At 43.1% G+C, this 17,252-nt stretch overlaps 1 protein-coding gene across 4 annotated transcripts in view; it reads left to right on the top strand.

Annotated features, from left to right (window-relative positions):
* Positions 1-17,252, top strand: part of bchs (WD repeat and FYVE domain containing 3 bchs) — a 748,678-nt gene that overhangs the window by 580,689 nt on the left and 150,737 nt on the right. The window lies entirely within an intron of this gene.

Here is a 17,252-nt window from a genome sequence, read left to right as displayed (position 1 = left end):
TGTTAATGCATTGCACCAGTAACTCACCAATATTTATCTAATTGTCATTAGAAACATATGGGTAAACAATCTTGGGTAATATTTCTTTTGATATGTAAAAATGCAATGTGTTCTTATTGGGTACAGGTAGCATTTTGAAGGAAGGGCTCACCACTGCTTAGTAAATAAGCCTTAGGTATTATGATCCTAGTGGTGAGGAAAATTACTACTAAAAGCCCTTACTTATACATACTAAAGTCTTATTCTATGAATTCCTACAAAAAAAGAAAAAATTCTTTTGAAGCCCTATTTCTCAAAACAAAATTTTTGGAGGAAAATTATTACTGCAGTACAGTCAACCCACCCTCTTTGTGGGTTCTGTTTCTGCAGTTTCGGTTTCTTGTGGTACAGAGATCCATATGATACTTAGATAAAGATTCGAATATTCTCAGTTGGAGCTGCTCCGCACAGCCCAACTTTTTCAAACCACTCATTCTTCGTTGCACCCAGCCTTTGCTCCGTTTCCCTCCCTGCACAAGCTAGTAATGAAAATCAAACAAATATAAATGACAACTTTATAGCTAACATCTGTAAACTATTCAGTGGTAAACTCTTTGGATAGACATTCTAATAATAAAATTATTGAAAGAGGCTCACACATACAATATGTTTATGTAATATTTGATATGTAAAACAATTTCTGTGATGAAAAATATAGATTTGCATTACAGTTATAAGACAAGATTCTCTCTCTCTCTCTATCTCTATGAAAAAGAATAAATATTTTGATTTATCATTACAGTATTTAATGATCTAATGCTTGAATAATTATTGATTAGAAGAATTATTTGTTCTGTCACTATATACAAACTTTATGATCTTTATGTAGGAATATTATATCGGTGATAGCTGTTAAAGCTTTTGCTAGTGTAACTACCCTCCGCTAGTTAGGTTATTGGGGCAGCAGGGCTAGGCCAACCACCCCACTCACACCAGCACTAGTAAACAGCCGCTACTTTTTATATGGCTCGGTGAAGTACAGACATTGTCTTGCTCCTCCGGTTAAAACCAAATAAAAATTTTGCAAATAACTGGTCTGAAAAGCTAAAAATTTCCTTTCAAAACTTTTCCTTTTATAGGTATGCGTGCCCGTGGAGATCTTAATCATGCGAGCTTGTGCCAGCTGTAAAGGGCGCTGTTGCAGCACTTTTAAGTTGGCAGAGGCGACTGATCCTCATGGTCTCTGCCCTGAGTGTAGGGGTCACTCATGCACATGGGTCTCTGTGCCAGGTTTGTAGGGATTAGTTGACCTTCCAGTGGACGAGGTTTAACAGGCAACAGGAGAGGGCTAAGAGGGATTCTTTCCCTTCTGGTTCATATTCAAAAGGGAAGAAACCTCGCCATCGAACTCCATCGGCTCGACCTTTCCATCTTGACTCTGCGTTGTCGGCTTCCCCTGGTGGTCAGTCAAGCACGAATGATATCAATGTGACACCGGGACATCCCTACGTTCCTAGGGCCTCCGTTGCCTCCCCTAGCAAAGCAGCTACGGCCACTGCCATAGGAGAGTTGCTTTCTGACAACGCTGTGCGTTTGCTATGGCTTTCCTTGGGGCTCACGGATTTCCCGTGGAAGGAAATCTTACAGGAGGTCTTGTGGCTGGGTGTGCAACGGGAGCAGTCACCCTCCCCAGGGGTTGATTCCCATCTTCTCCCTTGAGACTCTGTAGGTCTAGGACTAGAAGAGTCTCACGCACACCCGACCATCTTGACCTCAGCACTTGCTCGCCCCAACATTCACTCTGGTTCAGAAGGCGGGCATGAGCAGTTGTTGATAAGTACTCCTCAGAGTGATTTGTCAGGTGATCTCTCCGGTGTTAACCTTGGAACTAGCTTTGGCTACATTCCAAGGGCAGTTCATGACGTAGGTCTTCTGTCTAGGTTTGCTTAGACAGGAGGGAAACAGAACGAGCTGCCCGGAGGTCCACCTCCAGGTGTTGGACAATTTTCCTTTCCAAGGGGGGCTATCATTCACCAGGTGCTGGTCAGCCTTCCCTTCTGAGGTAGAGCTTCCTTTAGCCAGCATATGTTCAGCAGTCCTCTCGTTTGCAAGATTTGCCGACAGGGGCAAGAGGGGTTGATTGTCCTTCCCAACTGTGGGAGAGAAGCCCTTCTGCTGGGTGGTCTCTTCTGGGGGGTTCCACCGAAGGGCATTGGATTCATCTATGGCGCACTTCAGGTCATCGGAGCACAGCTTTTTGGAGCTGCACAACGATGGTGGTAGACGGTTGCTTGCGATCCCTTCTCGCTGTTTTATCCATAAAACACAACATAGCGTTTGTCGCTATATAAGCTCAAACTCTCGGAATCAAGCTAACTGGAATCTATCGGACGAGTTTTGCATAGCATTGCGCACCACGCCACCTAGCCAGGTGGGTGGGCAAGCTCGTCTGCCTGATAAAAGTGTGTGCTCTCTACCCCAGCTACAGGTATTCCTCTCTTGAGCGAGTCTTTCCATCAAGACTCGCACGCACAAGAAGCAATGGCTAGAGCTGAGGCAAGATTCTACGTCGCTAGTGCACTCTGTGTGCTACATGCAGGTAGACTACACATTACCTGTGCAAGCTGAGAAGGGTGTGCACACAAGCGCACTTTACCAGCTCTCACATCGCCAACTTTCGCCTCGCATTCAGTCAACCTTGCAAGAGGAACAGCAGGTTTCTTAGCAAGGTAAGGTAGCTTTACCTGCACAGACCGATCGCTCAGTCAGACATGAGGACGGTGCCCACTTCCCTAAGGAACTTGAGCATAGGGAAGGGTACAAGTCGACATCCTCTCCTGTCCTCTTACTTGGTGCTCCAGTCAGCAGCAGCCTCATTCTCGGAAGGTGCTTCCTGGTTCCTGAACCTTGTCCAGGCAGTGAAGCAGGCGATCTCTGGATCGACCGATCCTCCTGTGACAGTTCCACCCCTGGACATTCCCACTATTCCTTTAGAGGTTTCTACTCCGTTGGATCAAGTTCCAACGGAGGGCAAAGACATAGTCCTAGATATCTTCTACTCCACTTCGAAACCCACACAGACTAGGGTAGCCATGCCTTAGTTAGGGAGGTTAAAGAGGCAAAGAAGGGGACTTACACCAGGTGCCAGGAGCATCACGGTCCCTCTGGTTGGTTGACTTCTCTCGGTTACTTTCTTCTCCTTATGTACCCCAGAGGAAGTATTACGTAATCATAGAGGTTCATCCATCTCCTCTACTGATGGGTTCGGCAATTCTGGCTTTGACACAGAACTCTTCTCTGGCTAAACTGCCAACTTTGCCAGCTCATTTCTCTGCAGCACTGCCAACATAGAACGGGTTGCAAAGGGCTCTCTACAATCTGTTTCATGGTTGAACTAGTGGTTAGGAACGTAGGCTACCTCGTGAAGAATGAGGACCTTTCTACTCCTCAGAGGAGGGAAGCTTTGTTGGTTTTCTTCCTTTCTGGAGTTATAACCCTTGAGTTTCTAACCCTGAACATCGTAAACCAGTGGGTCACCTGAATTTTGAGGCGAAGCAATGCGGTAGTCTCAAAATTCCAACTGCAGATAACAAAGAGAGAGGTGATGAAGCTGCTCAACTCTTCGTTGGATGGTCCTTCCCCTTCAATGTGGAGGACATCAAGGCAGTGGCAGACAGATGGAGGAAGGCAAGCCAGGACTCCCTCCTCATAAGGCTACAATCTCGTGCCCTTACCTCATGGGGCCTCTACCGCAAAGATCTTCCCAGGAATTTTAGTGGAGTTTGCCAAAGAAACAGGCTGCGCAAACCCAAGGTTCCAAACAGGGCTCGAAGAGGGGCAAGAGGGTCAAGAGAGGTAAATGAGAACAATCCTGCTAGGGAGGGCATTCCCCCGATCAGTCCACCAGTAAGGGATGCCTGAAGAGCAGATACCAGAGGTGGATGCTTCACGGATCTGAATGATATCAGAATCTTCCGCGAAGTGATCTGTGAAGGAACAGGCCCTTTGGGGCAACGTCCAAACTATGCTAGAGAATGACTCTCCACGAGGTCCCAGAAGGGTCCCCAGTCTTCTACAGTTGTTTATTTCTTTTAGAAAATGCACCTGGAGGCTGGAAACGAGACATAGATCTCGGCCTGGAACAAGTTTGTCCAACAGACTTCGTTCAAGGTGGAGACAGCTTAGACAGTGTGGCAGGCCGTCAGACTGCAGGAATTCATTAAATTGTTAGACCTCGAGGATGCGTACTTCCAGATCCACGTTCATCCATCCTCAAGGAAGTACCTGAAAATCATGTTAGGAGAAGAAATATACCAGTTCAAGGTGCTGTGTTTCAGCCTGTCCACAACACCCCAGGTGTTTACTTGGATCTTCACTCTAGTGTCCACTTGGGCTGAAAAGAATGGCATTCGTCTCCTTCGTTATCTAGATGACTGGCTATTTCTAGCAGACCTGAGGGAGATCCTTCTCTTCCACCGAGAGAGGTTTCTCGCCTTTTTCCGGGACCTGAGGATAGTGGTAAATTATGAGAAGTCTCACATGCAACCTTCTCAAGAGGTGGTATATCTAGGGATGAAAATCATGACCAGACTAGGCAAAGTTTTCTCCTCCGAGGAACGAGTAAAGAGAATGAGAGAGGTAGCTCAGCCCTTTCTCTTGCAAGACAGGTTGCCAGCAGATCTTTGCCAAAGGCTGCTGGAGGAGTTGGTTCCCTCTACCCGTCTCTATGCATTCGGTCTCTACCGTGGCAGCTGAAGACCTTTTGGTCTCAGCACCTCAACCTACTGAACACCTAGGTGCTGGTAGGTTAAGAGTAGAAGAGAGACCTGAGTAGGTGGGTGTCGGACATCAACCTGCTCAAGGGAGTAGTCCTTTCTCCTCCCCTGGATTTGTTGCTCTCCACAGACACATCAAAAGAAGGATGGGGAGCTCACCGGTTTCACCTCATGGCATCTAGGTTTTGGTCTGAATCTGAACGACTGCCACAGAAACATCCTGAAAATGAGGACAACCTTTCTTATCCTCGAGCACTTCCATTGGCTCCTTTTAAGCAACATTACGGTGATGTCATACAAACAAACAAGGAGGTAATTTTTCATGGCACCTACTGTATGCCAGCTAGCTGTGGAAATCCTCAGATGAACGGAAAACAACCTGGTTGCCCTTTCAGCCTGCTTCATTCTGGGCAAGAATGTGCTGGTGGACAATCTGAGCAGGAGGACTCAGATAGTAGGCTCCGTATGGTCTTTGAAGCAGCAGATAGCCAACAAAGTTTTGACTTTGTGGGGTTTGCCTACTATCAATCTTTTTGTGTTGTCTCTAAACCGGAAACTTCCAGTGTACTGCTCTCTAGTACTGCTCTCTATGACTGGATCCCCAGGAAGTCGGGTAAGATGCCTTCCAACATCCATGGGACAGAATAGACATCTACGCGTTCTCCACCTTCTGCCTAGTAAGGAGGTTTGTAAACAAATTCAGGGCATCGCATAATCTCGCAATGACCCTAGTAGCTCCATTGTGGCAACATGCAGAATGGTTCCTGGATCTTCTGTATCTGCTCACAGAGGCACCAAGAGAGCTCCCTCCACTTCCAGATTTACTCAGAAAACCACTCACGGAGCTCTTCCATCAAGCAATTCTATCGCGTTGTCTTTACGCCTTGAGGATATCCAGCAACTCCTCGCCCCACAGAAAGGCTTTTCAAGACCTATTGCAATGAGAAGTGCAGGATACCTGTGAGTCATCTGCCTCAGTATGTCAGGCAAAGTGTTCCGTCTTATATGGTTGGTGTCGCGGACGGGGTATCTCTCCTCTCTGTGCCACTATACCAAAATTAGCAGAGTTCTTGTTTTACCTCAGGGAGGAAAAACTTTGTTCAGTATTGGCAGTGAAAAGTTATGACTCGGCCTTAAGCCTCTTTTTCAAGCTGAACGGAGTTAACATTTCCTCCTTAACGGAATTGTCTCTCCTCATATGAAACTTTGAACACACCTGCCCTCAATCGGAAGTCAGACCACCTTCTTGGAACATAGTAAAAGCACTACGCTCGCTGGCATTTAAAAAGAATTTTTTTGTGATGCAGGTGTTACAAGTGGTTGTTTTGAAATGACAAACAACGTTCAATGCCCACTACCTGCAAGACATAAGCCACAGGAACCTGGATATGTTTATCTTAGATCGTATGGTGGCTGCACAAAACATGGTCATTAACACCCCAGCTTCCTTGTAGGACAAGTGGCAGTTGTTTGTGGATAGATGCTACCTGTGAGTAAGCCGAGGATGAATATGAGTTACTAGCCACTTTCACTTCACCCTCCCCTCTCTTGGAGGTAAACATCCGAGGAACTCTGCAAGGTGACTTCCTCTGAATGCAGATGGGTACTATGCCCTTTGTGTAACTGATATATGTGTATATACGGTATTTATGTCTCTGTTCTCCAAGCGAGGTAGAGTCGGGCAACGTCTAGGGTAAGTGAGGAGCTTAGCTCCAATATTACCCTTACCTGGTCAAGTCACATTGCTACATTCTACACTTAACACCAAATGCCCAGGCCATCATAATAAAAGGATCAAGAGGTGTCAGGTTGCACTCGAAACAACTTGTGCATAGTACAGAGTATCACCCCAGAACAGTCTCCAACCAGTTGGTTTTAGAACTTCCACCCACTATGGACTGTCTCCTTCATAAAGAGCGTAATGCTTGTACTTTATATAGTACTGGAACAATTGACAAATTTGGAATAGTTTGAATTTTTCCTAACTATACAAACCTGGAGCTCTTTACACATACTGGTCCCGCCATCACCTTCCCCTTGAAGTCCTACTGCAATTGCAAAGTGACAGTTGTTTACTAGTGCTAGTGTGAGCGGGGTGGTTGGTCTACCCTCACTACCCCCCTCTGCTAACTAGCAGAGGGTAGTTACAAAAGCTTTTAACGGCTAGTTTCAGCTATCGTTGAAATAATACTCCTACATAAAGAGCTCCAGGTTTGTATAGTTAGGGAAAATATAAAATATCCCGAATTTGTCATTTCAGTGAAGAAAAATAAGGAAATTAAAATTTATATAGAACTTATGATAATTGATAACTTCCTTATTCATTAACAAAACGATCTGAACTTTTTATAAAAGAAAGCTTTTTAGAATTAACATCACATATGAAATTTTTTCAATTGTTTTTGACACCAATTTTAATTTTTTTAATAGGAAGAACCGCTGACAAGCATGAAATTATATTTTCCTTTACTGGCAGCCAGTTCATTTAGCTCATTAATCAATCACAGCTGTCAAAACCTCTTTTTTTCGTGACTGCTGGTTCATACCTGTGTTTTTTTCACAAATTGAAAATTAATGAAAAGTAGAGCAGAACATATTTCATGTTCTTAGCTTATTCTATATTCAAAGATTTTTTTTAAGTTCAAAATCTTCCATTAAGAAGTAAGAGTGAAAATATTTCTTTATAAAACAAAAATAGATGTAAGAATAGGTCAGATGTTTCTTGGTAGAGCTTAAAAAGAATACCTCTTAGATATGGGAAAGAATATATCTTTTATTCAGTAAATTTGTCTACAAAATCTGTATTGAATAGAGTTAACATATAGAATATTGTGGGGAATATTGAGAAAAGGAAATGAGGAAAACATCTAATAAGATAGGGTATAAAGAGCATTAAAAATGCATGAATAACAAAAATGAAAAACAAATAGAATGGAAGATAAAATATCACATGATAAAATTTTACTGAATGTTGACCAAAGTCTTATTTTTTCAGTCTAGTTATTTAAACTAGAATGTAATTTATCATGCAGAAGGATTCAGGTATAATTGAAAGTAAATAACCTGAAATTAATTAGATAAAAGTAATGAAAGGAAGGAAGATAAATTTAAAGGAAAATGGATTAAAATATGTAAAGAGAGGGTGGAGGGAAATCAAATCAAGTAAAATTTAATCAAAGCTAAATTATATATAACAATAACAAACTTAATAATAGAATTGAAGTTCGGTTTTAAGGATTTAGGATTATGAAGAGAATATAATGAAATTTATAAGCAGTTTATTTTGTATTATAAATGATTTAGGAGTGTATTAAGGAAAGGATGTAAAAATACAAATTTGTATAGTACTTTACAGTATTATATACCTGCTGTAATAAAACCTACGGTACAATTAGTGAACTACTTGAAAACAATGTAGTGCATTATTTGTGAAGTTATGCAGCTGCATGTAGTAGGTGGTTAGTTGATTAAGGAAGCTAGAGTTCATTGACTTAAGGTCATCACCCATTATACACAGATTTTTATCTCTTATTATCTACTGTAACCCCTGCGAACCTCAACGGCGATTGTACTTTTTTTAATGTTGACCGATTTTTGTCTTTCAAATACAAAAAGATAGGGAATTTTATGCTCTACTTTCTGTACATTCACTTTTCAAAATAATGAAAACTTCCATATGAATAGTCACTTTTAAAAGTTACTTCTGTATGTTGATAAAATAATACAGGTAACGATGCTAAGAAAATGTCAGATGTACAACTTTTAGTGTATAAAATTCTCTTTCAGATGGGTTTTAAATAAAAAAAAATATTGAGAAATGAAAAAGTAGGAGGAGTTGGAAGTAACCTCCCCAAAAATATTGTTTTAATGAGTCTGAGTCACACCCCTTAAAGTCTTTTTTTGCATAAGTCATGAGGGTAGTTCTTTTGTACAGTATGCAGCTAGAATGGTGATACTTTTTTTTCATTTTTGTTTTGGACAAGCGTTGTTCTTAAGTTGCCATTTAGTATTAAATCCTATATTTCACTTTGTAAACATGTGTATGTACTGTATGAGACGTTGGTCACTTATGTAAAATTTTATCATAGAATAATTTTATATTGTTAAAAAAAAATTTTGTTCCAACACAAATACAAACCCTGCGCAATTTGTGGGAATATTTTTTTTGGCAAAGCTGAAAGAGACGAGTCATGATAATTTTAGTGAGGGATAACCACCCCAACCGCTAGATAGTGGGTGGGGAGTGTGGGTAGGCGACTACCCTGCTCATTCACACACCTGGGCTGAACAACCTCTTCTCTTTCTGGCTTGGTAGAGGACGGTCATACTGCCACTCTCTCTCGGTTAAGATTTGCCATTATTAATTCTTTATGCTTTTTCTTTTCAGCCGTATGCTTGATTGTCTGCTTGAGTCCCATGCGTACCTGTCCAGGTCCCGAAGACCGCACTTGCGGTACCTTCATGTCCGCCGTAGAAACGGACACCCACCTGCTGTGTCCGGCTTGTCAGGGCTGTCGGTGTTCACAGGATGACACCTGTAGTGAGTTTGGGAGTGGTCTGTGAGAGAGGTTCAGGCAGTGTATGAAAAGAAGGCTAAGTGCGATTCTTCTTCTTCAACCCCCCCAGTCTCTTCCCGAAGCTGCTCTTTTGCCGGTCCTATCTAGGGAATGGTCGAGTAACACCGCAACTCTCTTTACTCCAGGTCAACCTCGTGGGTCAAGGGACAGTACCGACTCCCCTAGCGAGTCGGTCCTGCCCCTTCCTCTGGGGAGTGCCTGCTCAATCACGGACCTTTTGTCAATTTGGCCATCACTGGGCGTTGATTGCCCCCCCCCCCCCTTCTAAGGACGTTCCCTTTGGACTTCTTCAGTTGGGGCTGAGCGGAAGCTCTCTTCCTCTTCCTCGGAAGTTGATCCTTCCCCTGTCGTGACTGAGAGCTTTCACTCTCCACGGTTGACCCCTCACTCCATGGTTTGTTCATCCTACCCCTGCTTGGTTCCCTGCTGTGTTATGAGGCAGGACAGCGTTGCATGACGGAAGAGCGAATCGTGGTTTACCACCTCCGCGAGACCTGCCCCGTCACCTGCCTGTTTGTCACACAGCACCAAACAGTTAGGCTCCGCCAGCTGCGCCATCCTCATCTCTAAACAAGATTCCATCTCCATTTTTGGCTGCGGAAGGTATCCCTTCCGAGGGAAACCTTGCAAGACGAGACTCTCATCAGTCTCGCAGGCCTCCACCTGACCCGAGACAGCCTTCACCTCCTTGTCACTCTTCCCCACCGTCATTTGCCCCCACTGGGTAGAGGGATAGGAGAAGTGCCCGAGCACCTAGAGGCTCAGAGGTTCCAGTGCCCAGACCTTCCCCCCGAAGGGAAGGCCAGTCCCAATCCTACCTGCAGGAAAGGTGGCTAAGAGACCTTCACAGGTCCCTAAGTCCAGGGCTCCGTGCCACACTGAGGACCCCCCTTCCAGTACATCGGGAGCTCATGACCTTGCATTGCTGAGCACATTATTTAACATAATGCTGAAGGCCATGACGGGGGCAATTCCTGGTTCCAAGTCTGTGTACGTCACACCGGGGATTCCACTGTTGAATGCTCTCGTCCCAGGTGCCTCTCCTGCTGACTCCAGGAGACGTTCAGGAATCTGCTCTGGCAGATCCCCCTCAAAAGGAGAAACCCATCTCTCCTTATAAGAGAACCTAGGAAGAGAGTGCTCCAGAACCCCAAGGGAGTCTCCCACAGTTCAGGGATCCTCAAGCCAGACCTAAGGGTAAGAGGAAGAGGATCAGACCGTCTCCTCCTGATAAGGACAGGGCAATCTCCTTCACAGATTCCTTCCACCTCACTCCAATTGAGGTGGTGCCTAGGGAGTCTCGCCTTCCAGCATTGTATGACGTGGTTCCCCCTCCAGTAAAGAACCATCGCCCTTGTAGAGCAGAGGAAGTCGCAAGGCCTACTCTGATGGAGGAACTCCTGCCGCCGCAGCACAGGCAATCCAAGGACATATTTGTGATACCTAAGTCCTCAGACAGAGCTCCCCCACCTTGGTACAAGAGGCAGAGGGAGATCTCCTCCGGCACATCAGCATGAGTTGCCCTGTCAACGGCCTATCTCGATGACGACTTTGACCCACCCCGGTCTCCTATGGATGAGAGCTTGGAGGTGGATGAGCAATTTTATCATGAGGATGATCTTTTACCAGCTGGCGCTAGCCCTCACTCTCGGAGGTGGAGCAAAAGGAGACAGAACACGCCTTCTGTCAGGTTCTAACCTGCATACAGTAAGTACCATTAACAGGCTGCCAGATCCATCAGCAGCCCCTCTTGATGGAAAAGACACTCTGTCCTTGACCAGGTATATGACACCCATGGACCCCTAAAGGCTAGTGCAGCTTTGCTTTGATCAAAGGGGTTGAGGAGTGCCAGGCAGAAGGTAGTGGCTCCAGCCACAGATTCCTCCTCCTCCCTTTACTCCAATGTCTCCGCAAAACTCCTCCTGCTGCATCACGTGGAGTAGAGGAGATACTATGAATTCCACAATGAACCTCTCCCCGCCTTGCCTCTAGACCCTTCGAGAAGCTAACGGGACTCTCAGTCTCGTTTTCGGCCTCTGAGATCCTCACCCAGGAAAAAGTCATGAAATGTACCATGTAGGCAACTTTGTGGCCCGATTTCTGGTTTGGATTGGTGGGACAACTGGTCTGGTCTCAGGACTGGTTTCGGGAGTCCATGAAGAAGTTGGAGACTTTCCTCTTGTCCGGCACCAGGGCAATAGAGTTCCTCTCCCACCAGGTGGTGAACCTTTGGGCTAACACCATCCTGAAGAGGTAGGACTCGTTCTTTGGAAAGTTCCATCGGCTACTCCCTCAGGCCAAGGTATCTACAGTACGCTGAGAAACTCCCTCTTCGGCGGGAGCTCTTTGTTCGATCCAAAGGATGTCGTGCGGATGGCTGAGAAGTGGTGAAAGTCTAACTATGACTCCCTCATCCAAAAGGCCTTAACATTGAGGCTTTACCAACCTCAGCCATACAAGAAACAACCAGCTTTTAGACTGCCGACAAATAGGGCTAAGGTCCTCGAGTGTCTAAAAAGTCCTTCTGTGGAGGAAAGTGAAGGAGGGGATCTGGCTGAGGCCAATCCGTCTAGGACGGGTAATCCTTCCATATGTCCACCTGTGGGGGAATGCCTGCAAAACTGCTGGCTAAGGTACCTGCACACGAGGCCGAAACCTGGATGGTCAAGGTGATTCGTTTAGGGTATCACGTCTCATTCAAGCTATCTCTCCCCCCACTAACTCTTGATCCAGTCCCAGTGAACCCATAAGCAAAGGGATCCACAAAGAAGTGAGGATATTCCTTTGCAAAGCAGCCATTTTAACAAGTGGCATAAGCTTGCTATCACTTCCTAAGCCCATTTACGAGCAGAACAACCTAGAGGACATGCTACATCAACACATTATTATTTTAAAGTTCCCCTGGAATTTTATAAGCAACAGGCTAGATTTCACAATTCTATAACCACAATTTTTGCAAGTAATAAACACATTGCTTCACCTGAACAACCGCACACTAGTTCCTTGCCTAATATTTATAATGCTTCCAACGTTATGTGTTCTTTGGAATAGACAATATTATCTTTCAGATGAATCTTCTTTTCAGGTACTGAGAATGGAAAGGGGTCTGGAAGCTTTTCCCCCCCAATCCCACGAGTTACACTCCTTCTGATGCAGATGACATCACTTTTGTTAAGTGCCATGGCGAGGCCTGCATCATAGACGCTCCAGGTGGCAAGCCACGGAGAAATCCTTCTCTCTCGTACATCAAATTCAGAAAAGTAATTCAATAAGCACCTTGCACTTTGCTGCTAGAGGCAAACACTCTTGGAACGGGAGTGAGCTGAACATTAAGTACAGTAAATTTCATTACTGTACTATGGTGGCTCAAAAGTCTGATTCATTAAGTATTTAGGTTTTTCACTTACCATAATCAAAGAATATTGTGTTAATTTTTCCATAATGATCTCCCTGATAATTTAATGAAAAAAAAAATATAGCATTAATGATCTGTATCTTTTATTGAGTGAAGTTTCAGAATGTTTTGTCGTTGGAACCTAGTCTTATTAGAAATGTGAAGAATGTATGAGTTACCAGTTAGTGACTTTTGAAGAAAAATCCCTGAATTCAGATACAGTATTACTGTACCTAGAAGGTATTCATTGTCCCTGTTGAGGCAAATTCCAAAATTAGCCTGCTTTGTGTGTACTTCTATTTTTAATTGATTTTTTTTTATCTGGGAGATAAGAATGACGAGGTAAGCGAGTTGCCCGTTGATTCAAAATTAAAGTTAAAGCTGTCTGGTTTCAGTTCCAGTTTTAGCAGAACAGATGCTCACCGGAATGTCAGCCAGGCAAGCCAAATCCCCACTATGGTGCCAAACCACAGCAGTGGCTTCCCCAGTAAACAGCTTAAACTCACGGTCCTGAGCGGGGATCAATCTGCCTCCATGCGAATGCTAGGCAAACACGTTACCACTGTATTAGCCAGGAGGCTAGTACACTAAAATTCAGACATGGTAGAGCTGCTCTACTTTGTAGATGTCATGTTTTAGAAAATATGTCATCAACTTAACCCAAATAGGTAAAGGGTTTGAAGAGGTAGGATTAAACTTCTCAATACAGTTTATAAATCAACTCTTTTTCTATGGAGAGGCCTGTCATCTCTAGCAACTGGAAGATTTTCACATTTCATGTTTGTAGAAATTTATGTGCCTCTCCTGGAAAGATTGGATTCCAGTCACAGAGATTCTGGAACAAAAAGCATGCACACAAGCATAGAAGCCATACTCACCAACTGATAGCTACACTGGCTTTATCACATCATCTGTATGACTAAAGAAGAGAATGACTTTACTTTTACTTTTTACTTTGACGGCTGCTTTTCCGGTCCCATACAGCAGGGGAACCCCACTTTCTACAGGACCTCCACTGTTGTTTCATATCGCGTATTGTTCATTTACTGTTAAATCATTACTGTTGTATGACTGATGAAATAAGAAAATCTTCAGTTTCCTCTTGAAAGCTTAAATATCTTCAATTATTCGGATGTCTTGTGAGAGCTTATTATATATTCTTGAGGCTGCATATTTAAAGGCTCTGGAGTCTACAGTAGACATATCTAGGTTCCAATAGTTTGAAGCCAAAAGATTTTAAAGAGATGACTAATAAACGGCCAATAAAGACCTGGCGACCCTAAGAAGAAATTCAAAGACCAAGTCAACCTTAAGGAAATAAAAAGTTCCATCAATTGTATGAAACTCATTTATTATTCTAGATTTGATTTTTTATTTCAAATTTACTTTTAAGCACATTTTGTTCGTTTCTTCATCACTTGTACGATAAATTGGATTAATGAGAACGTCTTTTAAAATTATCGGTCATTGATTGTTATTCTGAGAAAATATTTTAATCCTTTCATTCTACCTTGTTTTGAGCATTTTTCTTCTATATAGTCTACAGCTGGTGACTCTCAATTAAATTTTCTGAGCAAATACATAGTCTATTAAATTCCATATCCCTGATATTAAACTCTAACACCTTTCACTTATTTCTTTATCATGTTGCATATTTTTCATAATTCATACCTTCCTTTGCAATTAGATCTTTCCAGACTGTGCTATTGTGCATAGTACTAGGTATGCCGTTAATGCTAACAGTCTTGCCTTCTCCATCATAAACTTCAACACTACACAATATTCTAGTTTTATTTCAGTTGTGATTAGATCATGGAATGATCTTTATAATCGACAATTGAATATCTTGAACTTCAGAAGTTCAAACTTGTTGCCAATTCTTTTATGTTGAACATGTTGACATAAGTTTCTTTTCATAGTACAGTATACAGTAGTGATACTTCACGATACGAAAGCTTCTGCTTACGAAATTTTCACACTGCAAAACGAGATGCGAAGAATTTTCCGACTCACATTGCTAGTTACTACTATAAGACCCTGCTCTCCTATTGGTCACTATCTACTGTACTGTATCCCATCATGCATCTACGTATTGGCGTTCCTCTTCCATTTCGTTTCAGAAGCGGTATCGTATGCATTAACTTTGTGCTTGTGATTTCGCTTTCGTGACTATTGTACTGTATTGTGTTACGATATTACTTTAGTTCATTAGCCATGGGTCCCAAGAAAGTTGCTGATGTGCAGGGAAATAAGAAGAGGATGCTTTCTGTGGAGATGAAAATTAAAATAATCAAGAAGTACTAGGCTGACATGAGGTTAAGTGTGATCGTTAAGGAATATGGCCGAAATCCATCTATGATTGGAAAGATCCTAAAACAGAAGGAAGCCATCAAAGCAGCAACACCGTCTAAGGGCGTGACTGTTTTCTCCAGCAAAACGAGCTACGTGCACAATGAGATGGAGAGACTGCTGCTTGTTTGGATTAAGGACAAGGAAATGGCTGGAGACACGATCACCGAGACGATAATATGCCTGAAGGCCAGTGCGGTTTTCAGTGATCTTGTGCGTGCTCAGGCCAAAGACGACGCAGGACAAGGGATATCAAAGGCTTCTCGGAGGTGGTTTGAAAATTTTGAGACGGTCTGGCGTTCATTCGATGGTGCGTCATGGGGAGGCTGCAAGCTCGGACTCAAAAGCGGCCGAAGCCTTTGTTAAGACGTTCGACGAGTTGACTGTCCAGGAAGGCTACAGTCCCCAGCAAGTCTTTAACTACGACAAAACTGGGCTTTTCTAGGAGAAAATGCCTTGTCGGATGTACATCACGGCGAAAGAAGAGGTTACCAAGGCATAAGCCTATAAAAGACAGGCTTACCCTTGCTCTCTATGCAAATGCCAATGAGGATTGTAAGGTGAAACCCCTGCTGGTTTATTATTTGGAGACTCCTCGAGCCTTTAAGGCCCACAAAGTGTTTAAGGAGAATCTTCCGGTGATGTGGAGGGCTAATGCCAAAGCCTGGGTAACAAGAACCTTGTTCACTGAGTGGGTAAACCTTTGTTTTGGCCTGACTGTGAAGAAATATGGGGAAGGGAAGCGCCTCCCAATGAAATACCTGCTGGTGTTGGATTATGCCCCTGCTCACCCTTCTGGCCTAAAGGAAGATACCCTAGCGGAGAATTCCTTTACCAAGGTTCTCTATCTTCCGCCTAACACCACCCCACTCCTCCAGCCCAGGGACCAGCAAGTGATTTTAAACTTTTAAGAAACTCTATACAAAATATCTCTTCGAGATGTTTTAAAATCACTGACAGCACAAGCCTCACCCTCACACTTCCTGAATTTTGGAAAGAACATTTCGATGTTGTAATATGCCTCAGACTCACCGATACAGCTTGGCAGGAGGTTTTGAGGTGCACTTTGAACTCTGCCTGGAAGAAGGTGTGGCCTGATGCCGTCTCAGCATGAGGTTTTGAGGGCTTCCATGTAGGCCAAACTGAAGCCGGAGCCAATGTCGAAAAAGTTGACTATTCTGAACCTGTTGTTCAATCTAAGGTTGCCGAGATTGTTACACTTGTGATGTCCATGGGTCTGGAAGTCGATGAGAACGACATTAATGAGCTTATTAAGGAGTACCAAGAGAAACTTACGACGGACAACCTGAAGGAGTTGGTGGCCATGCAACTAAACAAAGTTCAGGAACAGTGCTCTAGCAGCGAGGAGGAGGAGGAGGATGGCCCTATGACCATGGCAGAAATTAAAGAGGCTGTAGCTTGCTACCATAAAATGGTGACTTTTGTCAAAAAGATACCCAGAAAAAAATTGTCACAGGTTGTGCGCTTGAATACGTATGTAAATGATGTTTGCCTAAGTCATTTCAGGAAAGTTTTAAGAAGTAGGCAGAAACAAGCTTCCTTAGATAGTTATTTATTAAAGAGGCCTTCGATACTTGTAGGTCTAGAGGAAGATCAAAGGGATCCGAAAGGGAAGGAAAGTGGCAGTGATGATGAAAATAATTAGATTTAGAAAATACAAAATGTAAAGTAAAAAAGAAATACAAAATTAGGGAAAGTAAAAAAAAAAAGAAATTTAATTTTAAGTTTATCGTAAAACTGTGTTTATATTTTCTGCCATTTTTTAAATGTGTTTCCTAAAATTGAGTGTTAATGTTTTCTGATATTTATTAATCTGTTTTGTAAAGTTGAAGTGTTTATGTTTTCTGCCGTCTGTCATTCTCCTCTACCGCTCCGCCAATTCGCTCTCAGAAATTGTCTCACTTCAGAAACAAGGTTCCACATTTTAGTTACTGTATTTTCCATTTATTTACTTTATTTTACTGTTTGCTTTACTTATATACATTTACTTTACAGGTTACTGTATTAACTTTATTATTGAATGATCCAAATGGTTCTATTTCATTGAGTTTAACCTTATTATAAATATTTAATGTTGTGTATTTGTAGGGCCTGGAACAAATTAGGCTATTTACATGTAAAAGATGACTCACAATACAAAAAAATCACGGTACGAAA

This window comes from Palaemon carinicauda, chromosome 1 (assembly GCF_036898095.1).
Source record: "Palaemon carinicauda isolate YSFRI2023 chromosome 1, ASM3689809v2, whole genome shotgun sequence".
NCBI classification, from domain to species: domain Eukaryota; kingdom Metazoa; phylum Arthropoda; class Malacostraca; order Decapoda; family Palaemonidae; genus Palaemon; species Palaemon carinicauda.
The sequence above is the reverse complement of the archived record's forward strand: the minus strand, read 5'-3'. Positions and strand labels throughout refer to the sequence as shown.